The 12,208-nt window shown below is 37.0% G+C and overlaps 1 protein-coding gene, 1 long non-coding RNA gene and 1 pseudogene across 2 annotated transcripts in view; 2 read left to right on the top strand and 1 right to left on the bottom strand.

Annotated features, from left to right (window-relative positions):
* LOC111335482 (somatostatin receptor type 2-like) overlaps positions 1 to 12,208 on the top strand; it is a 95,465-nt gene that overhangs the window by 25,084 nt on the left and 58,173 nt on the right. The window lies entirely within an intron of this gene.
* On the top strand, positions 2,376 to 3,748 carry LOC148724283 (uncharacterized). The gene is made up of 4 exons (XR_015991319.1): positions 2,376 to 2,462; positions 2,630 to 2,709; positions 3,130 to 3,163; positions 3,542 to 3,748. It is a non-coding gene; the product is annotated as an uncharacterized LOC148724283 (long non-coding RNA).
* Positions 9,131 to 10,084, bottom strand: LOC148724282 (uncharacterized; annotated as a pseudogene).

Raw genomic sequence — 12,208 nt, 5'->3', positions numbered from 1 at the left:
AAATGACGGTTAAATATGTGTTGGTATTTTTACCTCCAAATAGGGTCCTTTTTTCAGACGTCGCTTAATTTCAGGGTGGATTCCAAACCATGAAGATCTACTTGTCTGTTCTATTGATGTGCATCATCTGCTTTCAGGCCCCACAAGTGAGTTAAGAATTAAGAAAGCTGGCGTTTTTTAAACTTCATGTCACAACTCGCCAGGAACAAATCAATTTTGACATTCTAGCATCCGATTGTATTCTGGTTTTAAATCACCACTAGTAATTGCGATTTAAAAGGTTTTTAAAAAATTTAAACAGTTTTTCATTCTCGAGCCATGTTGATTACACATCTTTTTTTATTTCCCGTAGGTTCTCAGAGCTAGAATCAAGAGAGGTTTGAAGGGTAGACATTTGCAATGTTCGTTACTTCGTTGATATCAACGAAATGAAGACATTTGTAGATACGCTGGACTGTCTACTTAGACTAAAGGAAATTTTCTCGAGCGTATATCTACATCTGAACGCAATTTTCTGATCCAGTTTTCAAACAAATCATTTCCACGGTCATTATGACTCAGTCAAGAATTTAAGTGTTCAAAGAAAAAAGGAAAATCCCTTTGAATGTTGTTTAACCATTTGTTTGTTTGTTTAATTTCCCTGTTAATTTACAGCTAAACCTTGCGACCCAGCTATACCTGGAACATGTTTCGACCCGGATCCTTGTGCAACAACAAACTGCCCGGCGGGATCGATATAAATGTTTTTCATGTTTAGACTGTTCTGTCTTTTTGTTAATACATCTGACGAGGAGACGATATAGCATATCCTCCAAATGTGTGACAGCCAATGGTCAATAATTAACAATTATTCGTCGAAGGCGAGGTGAATATCGTCGAATCATCCCCGAGACGAAGTCGAGGGGATTATTCGACAATATTCACCGAACCCGAGGCGAATAATTGTTTTAGTATAATTTCAGAGACGAACAACAGAGAAATTTCTAAAATCATAACATTTTAGCAACATTTATTAACTTTTTATTTTAACATTTTATATAAGCGGCGTGGAGCGGTTTATATAGCGTCATAGAAGGAACCGCTCGACCAACCAGATTGCTGGAAACTCTTTGCTCAGCTCTGAAATTATACTAAAGGCAAATAGAACTTAAATGACTTTTGTGCGAACATTTGTCACATTTATACAGTATTGAACAGTTAAATCTCTCCTCCCTTCCCGTTTCCCTTCCAGACGCTAAGTGAAATCAAGTGCCGAAGTAATTGTAAAATTATTGTATTGCGTAAAAACACAGAGAGTGCTTTTCTTAAGCATTAGGCTAGCATGGCGTCAGGCGTAACCATAGCAATTCAATGATCTCCCTTATGGCAAGAGTATTTCTGAGAGTTCTATCCAAAACTATTGTTGTCCAACGAAGGCCAAAACTTTAATGGTAGAGAGAAGGCGAACCCAACTTTACAATGAACTCACGATTTCGCAATTTCAGTATTGGCGCAAAATTTTCGCATGGGTGCTCCGAGCATATTTTAGTTGTTTTTCGCGATTAGTCCTTTGCTAAATTTAATTTCCACCAAAATCGTTTTTTTTTTTTTTTATTACATCAGGGACAGCATGTGTGTTGCTTCATGGCAGTTATGTTTCACCTCCATTAAAAATCGCTCGAATTATAAAGCAAATGAAATTTGATAATGACCTTTCATTATCAGGATCGTGACTCCTTGTACAATATCAATGTAAGCATTGCCAAAAACATAAGTAGCACAAGTAATACAACATCATTTTTAAAGTATGGCTGATATCGGCCATAAGAATAATTGTTACGAGCATGACACTTAAAGGAGGTAAATCTCATAATTATAGCCGTAGAAAAACATTGACCTCTTCGGTGCACTTAAGGATACATACAAGAAGTAATTTTAGTATCATTTAGTTTCACCCTTTGTTAGAGTTCTCATGTCAATTTTATAACAAACGCCTTTACCAGTTGTAACTTTAATTTTTCAAATTATCGATTTAGTTCGGACGCTTTTGAAGGATCATCGCTTGGAAATGTAAAAATACTTATATAACACACTCTAGTTTTCCTCGTGCAAGTGAAGTAATCAAGATAACTTTCACAACAGAGAAGAGGAGGTCTTTGTTATCCCGGCCTTAAAGGCAAGCTTTGTACATTGATATGCATCAAACCCTTGCTTGACGTAGTTTTTTATCGTGCATTTAGAAACATTTCTCAATTAAAAATTTTTTTTAAGACAAACTGCTTTGATATGACGTCTGACATTTGTAAATTAACAAGGTGTGACGACAAATTTCAAGCAAACATTAGAACAAGGAAATTTTGAAACATGACACAAGTAGTCTCGTTGTTTATTGCTGAGTCAAATACAGCCAGAAGTTCTTGCAGAATCATTCCATCCATAGCTGTGAGCAGAAGAGATCTCCGGAGTTTAAGTCAAAAAAATTAGTAAGTTACATTGATCCTCCACGTCGCTCTCTATGTTCTAAATCTTTTAGATTAGTTTTCGTAGCTTACTCTAAAGAGCAATGGATTGATACAATGGCCTTTGACAATGCAAGTTCACAAGATGTCCTAATCTTGGAATTTACTCTGATGTGTTCATTTCCGTTCAGGTTTTCGCCGAAGATTTGAAACCATGAAGCTGTACATGGCTGTGTTATTTATATGCTTTGTTTGTTCGTTAGCCAACAAAGTGAGTTGAAAATTCAAAAACCCGAATAGTTTCTTTTTAAACAATTCATCAAATATTCCTTTATTAGTAAATGAAAAGAAGAGATATTCCGTTCCCTGAATATCCCTGTGACCTGTAAGAGCTTGAGCTTGAGCTCAAAATTTTATATAAAATATTCTCAAATGTTTTAACTAACAATGTTCGTAAGCGTAGTACCATATATATTTAGAAAGTTTATTAAAGGAAAGAAATCTCAAGACAGCAAATTCCAACAACAAGAATTGCATCACACACATCAATACGGAACTAACAGAGACGTGCCAAATTTGAATTCATATCATAGGGTTGTTTTCTAGTTCTGAATCACTATTGCTGAGTTTTGATTAGAATAATTAGTTGTCCTACAAGTATTTTCCTCACACATGATGTCTGTTTCTGTAGGTTCTTGGAGGTAGAATTAAAAGAGGCCAAACAGGTTAGAAGCTTCTGAGTTTGATAATGAAGTCTTAGGTGTTGCAGCCTTGGACAATGCCTTTTTTTCAGCTAGGTTACTGAGTCATGAGGATTGAAGTCTATATTACGATACTTACTTCTGAACAAAAATTGAGTTTTGCCAAACATTCTGTTTCCACCGATATTGCGATCTTAATCTTACGATAGCCAAATATCCCCTTTGGTTATCTTATGATAGCCAAATATCCCCTTTGGTTATCTTATGATAGCCAAATATCCTCTTTGGTTATCTTACGATAGCCAAATATCCCCTTTGGTTATCTTATGATAGCCAAATATCTCCTTTGGTTATCTTACGATAGCCAAATATCCCCTTTGGTTATATCTTGCTTATTTTCAGACAACTGTGGCAAAGCTTCACCTGGATCATGTACCCCGGATCCTTGTAAGAACATATCTTGCCCCAGGCGGGGCGAGAAATGTTTTCCATGTAGAAATTGTGAACACTTTATTTGTGTGCAGATAAAGTTGTGAGGAAAGTAATGTGCCTTTAAATATGTAAGGGTTAGTTCCTGTACGTTGCTCAATAAAGATAAGTTCCTCTAAATTACATGATGTTCTTTTGTTCCAAAAAGAAAGCCCTTTCCGTACTCTGGTCCCCATCCCTCTCCCTCTCCCATTACTTTATCAGTCTCGTGCCCAGACCCTCTATGGTCAAGCGGTTGTAAGGATCTTACATTCCAGTCATTCCAGTTACACTTACATTATAGGATCTGGGTACCAGATCATTACTTGATAACCCTAACGGCTTACTGGACATGAACTGAATTCAACTACCGTGAATGTGGTGAATTCATTCATGCTTTCTGGGGATATAATTCAGCTCCTCAGTAACACTTAACAAATGGTAAACACCACAGCCTACGCTATGGAGTTATGGATGCACGCGGGAGGTTGCTTAGCACGAAAGAAGCGAATAAGTCGCTCGAGGCGATAGCCGAGAGCGACTCTAGCTTCTTGAGTGCTTAGCAAACCTCCCAAGTGCATCTATAACTCAGTAGTGTACGCTGTGGTGTTTACCATTTGTTTTATAACATAACATTGATACATTGTAGCTAAAGAGTTCCCTTTTATGTAACAAATCTTACGTGACCAGAAAAAACAAGCGCGCACGGAAAAGTAGTCTCTGCATTTGCTCACGTCGGCAGCGTACACCCATGGGCAAATGGGGGACGCTAAATTGACCAATCAGAGCGCGCGCTTTACAATGGTTATGTTATAAACTCAGTTGGTAAGCAAGAAAGAGTATAAAAATAAAATAAACAGGTATTTCTAGTTTGAACTTAAGGTAAAAAGAACCATAAGGGCAGTACAAGAAATGAGAGATACTTGAGTAAAATAAAAAAGTCGATCAGCTTATCATTTTACTGCAACCGTTTCGATTGAATTAAAAGGGGTTCTTTGTCTCCCTTCTAAAACTACTTAATGTCACGGGATTTTAGAGAGTTGCGTAATACGTAACCATATTTGTTACTTTTTTAATACTTGCTCGATATTAAATAGCCCTCAAAACGTCCTTGCACTACAAAAGAGGACTCAACTACTCGGTGTGTAAACAAATTATTTGGTGGGTCATCCCCGGCTAATGACAAACGAACAAACACTTTATTTAACGAGGGTAAAATACATTATTACTGGTTACCCGGTAGTTTACTTAATGGCCCCCAACAAACCCTACTAAATATAAAAATACCTACTAAAAACTTCATAATACTAAAATTGTACTTAAAACGTCCTACTGATCTTAAATGACACCGTGTGCTTCCGCGAGCTGTACAGCTAGAGAACACGGAAAGTCCAATAAATTAATCACTGAAATTGAACTTCCAACCTGTGAGTCTGGATTGTAAGATTAAGTAACCTAAGATAACCAGAGCTCTACTAGATGTTACTCTATTCGAGACAGCAGAAGTCTCTGCTTGTCAGACATACGCATCCACTCTAGTTGTCAAAATTGCAATTGGACGTCTTTACAACTTTCTTTTTCACAAGTTTCTGGTTTTGCGTTTAAGCTTGACCGGCTGAGAGAAATAATACGTTGAATTCTTGTGTTTCTTGTGGTAATATATTTCTGTTTGTACCAGAGAAGATTGATCTATCTGAATTGAAAATTTTAGGGAAAATGTATTTTCATGGTATGTTTGCTCATCTACGTTGTAAAGAATATCGTGTGAATCCCGGTCAGACCAATGTCAGACAAACACGTGGCGTACCCTCGTAAATTCAAGGAAAAAGTGGAAGCGGTTTGCATTTGAATTGTAAAAAGTAAGTTACCAGTTTTTCTTTTGTCAGTTTGTCCTTTTTAAATTTCTAAGACAAATTAAAAGGCAACTCGCCCTTTGGTCCGTCTTCCTGTTTGTAAGACCATGAGTGTTATTACTTATTAAAATGTCACTGTTTTTACGTAAGGACCACCTGGGCTAAAAAAAAAATGTGAAAATATAGACACTTCAAAGGCTACTTTTTCGGTACCTATTGAATTCCTGTCAGTACAGCAGATTTTCTTCTTTTATTCTACTTAAGCTTTTTAATGGAAAGCGCTAGAAATATCTTCACTAGCATACGGAAAGTATGGGCTAATTCAGTAGAAGAATGGCCTGTTATTGACTTTGTTGCATACTGTTTAGAATACATATGATGCACGATCCTCGCAGTAGATAGCCTCGTAATAAACCCGTGAAAGTGATTAATGAGATACAATCAAATATATGAAGTTCATATATTTTGTACTGCGGTATTAGATACATATGATGCATGATACATATGATCAACTTAACGGCCTGCTCCCAGTTGGCTTGTTAGCTCAATTGGTAGAGCGCTGCACTAGTATCGCAGAGGTCAGTGGTTTGAATCCCGAACAGGCCTGATTTTTTTCAGGTCTGATTTTCGCTATTGCTTAAATAGCGCTATCTACTGCGAGGATCGTGCATCATATGTATCTAATACCGCAGTACAAAATATATGAACTTCATATATTTCATTGTATCTCACTGTTTAGAATATTTGATGGCAGAGAGATGAAGTACAACGGCTTCAACTCAACTCAAACCTTGGTTGAAAATTTTTTTGACATTAACAGCATTATCTTTCATTGTTTTGTTGCACTCAGTTTAGGTTTACCTGCGTACCAACCTTTTGCAGTGATAAAAAGCATTATTATTTAAATAAAACGCCTTTGCATGTTTTCCTTATGCTGAGAAGTTTCATGTGTCGTATCGTCTTATTTGGCATGCTAGATTTAATGAGTCATCATGAGCCACTACATTCAAAAATTCGTATATTTCACCACAGAATCCAAGGATAAGGCTGGCTTTGGAGCCAAATAAACTACCAGTCGGTTAAGTTCTAATTAATTTTCCATGACTTCTAAGGCAAAAACGGCACGTTTATAGACTCAGTTCGACGAATGATGGGTTTCAATTAAATTTTTGCGAACAATCCGTACATACAATCGTGTCTATGAAATTTTGTCTGGCTACCAAGTGGTCCATTTCTCAAACCATTTATCTAAGGGAGCAAGGTTGCGAATCGGATTGTCCTCTTAAGTTCTTGAGGTAAACAATGTCTCATTTAAGATCAACGTGAAAAAATTCCCGGATTAGTGCTTTTACAATATATATATTTTCCCTCTTTATCTTCCTATAAAGTTGAAATGGTAAATTGGCCACCGCAACGATTACAAAAGCTGACGTTTCGAGCGTTAGCCCTTCGTCGGAGCGAATGACGAAGGGCTAACGCTCGAAACGTAATCGTTACGGTGACCAATTTACCAGTTCAACTTTGTTGATAGATCCAAATTATTTCGTAAAACATGGATTTGTAAAACAAGGATTTGTAAAACATGGAATTGTAAAACATGGATTTTCAGTGTTTGAATTGGTAGTACCAATTCAAACACTGAAAATTATCCATGTTTACTTTCTTTCTCGCGACCTTCTTTACTCTTTTTCACGTGTTTGCTGGATGCATAGTATTCACTTTTTCACGTATTTGAGTTAACTGGAAAAGCTCGGTCCAGATATGTACAGTTACTATAACAAATCTGGAGAACATTTCAAGTACATGGCGCTGAGATAGACTCAAGTGTTTTATTCATCTTTAACACAAGAGAAGAAACAAATGTAAAGTCAGCCAAATAGGTGGTCCCAAATGTCCCGCTTCCAAGCTCTTCTTTAATTTTTACAGAGCTCCACGAGAACTCTGAAAACTCAAATCCACGTCGCCGTTTTCTGGTCAGAGATGGAAGAGATGGAAGTTTAAAAGAAGCCGCCATCTCCTTCCCATCTCCTCCCGCGCAAATTTAAAAGATGCAAATTTATTGTCGACAGAGGACTACAGTGCATTTTTCAAATTACGGTCTTTTGGCAGCCTGGTTGTTTGTATGTCACGTACAATTTTGTTTAATTTGTTCCATGTTTGCCCTAGTAAAATTACCTATTCCTGTAAAACGTTGAAAATCGGTCTTGACCAGCTCCTGTGTATTAAAATGTTGATAATTTTAAAAATAAAAACGCGCCGAATGCATTGTAGAGTCAAATATAAGCACGTGGAATTTTGTTTATGAACACGAGAGAATGACGAAAACCCTGAGAATGGTTACTCGCTGTAAGCGAGTGCTTCTCGTATTTCTTGATTATTCTTAAAAATTTCCAAATGCTAATACAAACTCAACATCAAACAATCTTTTAGAGAAATTATTAGTTAATGTAAAATGAAAATAATATAAAGTAAAACAATTAAGATTAAAAAGGGACAGACAGAGAAATAAACAAATAAACAGTCGAACAGTGATATGTTTCCATAAATCCATGTTTTACAAATTCATGTTTTACAAATCCATGTTTTTACAAATCCATGTTTTACAAATTCATATTTTACAAATCCATGCTTTACAAATTCATGTGTTACAAATCCATGTTTTACAAATCCATGTTTTACAAATCCATGTTTTACAAATCCACGTTTTACAAATCCATGTTTTACAAATCCAGTCCATATTTTACAAATCCAGTCCATATTTTACAAATCCAGTCCATGTTTTTACAAATCCAATCCAGTCCCTATTTTACAATATGCCTACAGCACGTAGTTGAATTCTACCTTCGCCTTAGCACGCGCTATTCGTCTATAGAATATTGACCTCTGTCATTATTAAACTCTGTTCATATCGTAGTCAGAAGTTCTTGTCGAGTTCGTCTTAACGATACGCACTGCTCTTTGTATGTGGTTACTTGGATTCTTGGTCTGCTAGATTCTGTCCTTGTAAATCACACATCTATCGATGGTGAATGCAGAAGTGACTAGTTTTCAAAATACCAGAGACCAAAGAAGAAAAAAAGGGTGCTAATATAACACTCGACTGACAAAATATCTTCCTATTTTACCCTAAAGAAGTATATTATGGAGACAATTGCCAATATCTAAGTTCTCATATGGTTTGAGGACTGCTATGAGAAAGAAGAGGGTTGCACGCTCACCTTCATCTCTAGGTATGTCAGTTTAACTTTTGACATCGCAATGGCCATTCATTAGCACGCGTGCTAATGAAACTAAGGGAAAAAATTTAAATAGCGGGCAGCACTCTGCGAACAGTTGCTGTGAAACTTGTTTTATACTCCAAAGCGTTTCGTCTAAATGTCGTTAACTTCTTCAGGGAATTTTTCAGGCCTAGGTAATCACGGAACGCCTATATTTACAAGCCGTCAGTTAGCGACTATTACGTGGGACAATGGAAACCCGATTCGCTGCGAATGTCAGGTCGCAGACAGATGTGTTAAGTACAAGTACGATACTTTATCTCAGAACAACATACAAATACATAGTTATTAAGAAAAAGGAAACCCAGAGGTTAACCTTATATCAAGGGTCTCCTATTTATGTATAAAATCTTACAGAACTAGTTAATAAAAATGATTAACTAGTTAACTAGTTAATAAAAACATAAAAAAGTCAAATAAGAAGCAGCTAAATATCATAAATAAATATAAAATGGCGATTCAATAAATATTCATATGTTTCTTCAATTTTGATTTAAACTCACTAACGTTAGGGCTGTCACAAAAATTAAATACATTAATAGGAAGATTATTCCAGGTTTTGATAATTCTGACAAAGAAAGAATTTTTGTAGCAGTTCAGTTTTGCGAGTTTGAGTTGTAGCTTAAATGGATGGTTAGATCTCGACTTAGTGTTTTTACAAAGTTCAAAATAGTCACTGACATTTAATCCATTTAGATTGAATACAGTTTTATAGCATTCCACTAAGGAAAGGAAATCTCTCCTTTGTACTAAAGAGTTCCATTTAAGAATTTTACACCTCTCCTTATACGCCATCTCTTGTCTTCTTTGGCCTAAAGCAATTCGCGAAGCTCTTCTTTGTATCTTCTCAATTTCATCGATGTCTTTGATGAGGTGTGGTGACCACACCGGGCAAGCGCATTCCAAGATTGGACGAACGAAGGTTTTGTATAAAAATTTGAAAAAAAATCTTTATTTTTACCGCCTACTGTGCGTTTAAGTAAGCCAAGAACCGTATTTGCTTTGTGAACTATTTGTTCAACATGTTTTGACCATTTCAGATCACTAGTCATAATAACTCCAAGATCTTTGTAATTAGATACATTCCTCAACACTGTACGGCTCGATATATTGTACCGTGTGGACTTTTTGTCTTTGTTACGTGTAATTCTCATGACTTCACATTTGGTAGAATTAAATTTCATCTGCCAAAGATCCGCCCATAGGTCGAGGGTGGTCAGATCTATCTGTAAAGCAATAGAATCTTCTACATTATTTATCTGTCGGTAGAGTTTGGTGTCATCGGCAAATAATTTGGCGGTAGACGTTATGATGCCAGGTATTTCGTTCACATAAATAAGGAACATAATCGGTCCCAGTATTGAGCCCTGAGGGACACCACATGTAACAGGTGACCAATCCGAGTACGATCCACGAACCATAACTCTCTGTTTTCGATTGGTTAAGAAGTTCCTATACCACAGGTGCAGTTGTCCGTCTATCTCGTACCTATTGAGTTTTAAAAGTAGGCGCTCATGAGGGACACTGTCGAACGCCTTTGACAGGTCCAGAAATATTATATCAGACACTTTAGACGAATTTCTTGTTAAGCACCAGTCATTTATAACAGCTTAAAAGTTGTGACACTGTCGATCGGCCTTCCAAGTATCCAAATTGGCTTGGGTTTAGTACTTGGTGTTCCGTCCAAAATGAGACAACTCTTGATTTCACAATCTTCTCCGCCATTTTACTGATGATAGGTGTTAGCGAGACTTGGCGATAGTTTTCCTTTTTATATTTTAGTCCCTTTTTATAGACTGGAATAACGTGTGCAATTTTCCGGTCGTTGGGTAGTGAGCCGGATTCGAACGACTTGTTAAATAAGTTACAAAGTGACGTAAATAGTTCCAATGCACATTCTTTTTCAGGTGATCTGTGACGTCATTGCGGGGGCCTGGGGAGAGACATTTTAATGCCGTATCCCATTAACCAACGCGCGCAACAATTCAACCTGTTTTCATGGCGGCCGGTCGGCGTAATGCGAGGTCGATGTAGCTAACTACTTTCGCACTTTAACAAGTGAGAAGACTTGTCATGGGTAGTTTGAACAATGCAGCTACTGCCATGAAAAGAAACCGCGTGTCTGCGTGGTTAAATACTTTGACAGCTTTTCGCGATGAACATTGCAGACAATCCAAACGTAAGTTCGATGTACTCATGAATAATTTGTATGAAGTTTGCTTTTTTATTTCATACTTATGTACTGGATCGGGCATTCGCTTCATCAACAGTAAATGTTATTCGTATTAAAGCTGCCTTGTTTCTGGGAATGGTGTGTTTGTGTTGATATTATTTTTTATACGTGCTGATTTTAAAGAAGTTTTGATCGAGCCTTCGTTGCTCTCTCGAAGTCAGTTCCATTATCGCGGGCTTTTTGACGCGGGGATATTCAGCATTTAAAGTACTTTTAAACATGTATTGTTTCTTTTGCCGGCTAATTGTCTTTATTGTGATTTTTGTTGTTTGTTTGGATGTCTTGTCGAGCAAAGGATCATGTGCTTCACGCCGAGTCAGTAAATATTCGACTTTATTGCCCATTTCAAAACTGTGGTGAATTTTAGAAAAACGAAAAGAATTTAAACGAACATCTTCGTCTTTATCCGGAGCACAAACTGGATGGCTTGTCAACCTCTCGGAAACGGGTTTCATTAAGACTCTGCAGAAAAATTTTTAGACGACGAGAGTAATCCTTATTCCAGGAAGCAAAGGGTCAGTGAAGTGCTGAACTGTCTGAACGATGAAGAACTTGTGGATTTAGTTTTACCGAAGATTGCCAAAATTGTGTCACCTGTGGACTTTTTACTGCAAGGAACTGATGGAAATCATGATTTTCACAGCAAATTATGCAAGTTCAGAGATGAACTTTTCCTGCGCTACCCAGAACTTCAGGCATTGTTTTCTCCAGAGCCCTCAACAAGCACTGGTTTCTATAACCAGAGGCAAGTGTTCACTGAAATAGTTCAAAAGAACAAACCTAATTCTTGCAACTGGCTCCTTGAAATTGACAATGGCTCTTTTTTCAAGGATGTTGTTATGCCTTGTGATTTTACAAAACAGCACTCGGCATTTTTGGAATTTTCTTGTGGAATTGTCGCGTCCCTTGCGATTGGACAAAAGGAAACACAAGATGCACTAAGAAACAAGTGGGGAAAAAATTGGAAGTGGCCATTGGCATCAATTCAATTTTAAGTAAAGATGAGATTTTTGGTAATCTCAATGACACCCACCAAGAATTACTGAAACAAATTGGTCTAGAATTTAATGAATTTGGAGAAGTGGTTGTAGGCCATGTTGACATTGAAAAGTACATTTCATTGTTTCTTGCCCAACCTGGAACTCAGAGTGTAATAAATACACCCAACAATTGTCTGATTCTAATGGATTACACAGATGGTTTCCCGTGGCTTAAATGGTCTCATCATTTTACCGCA

This window comes from Stylophora pistillata, chromosome 9, assembly GCF_964205215.1.
Source record: "Stylophora pistillata chromosome 9, jaStyPist1.2, whole genome shotgun sequence".
NCBI classification, from domain to species: Eukaryota; Metazoa; Cnidaria; class Anthozoa; order Scleractinia; family Pocilloporidae; genus Stylophora; species Stylophora pistillata.
The sequence above is the reverse complement of the archived record's forward strand: the minus strand, read 5'-3'. Positions and strand labels throughout refer to the sequence as shown.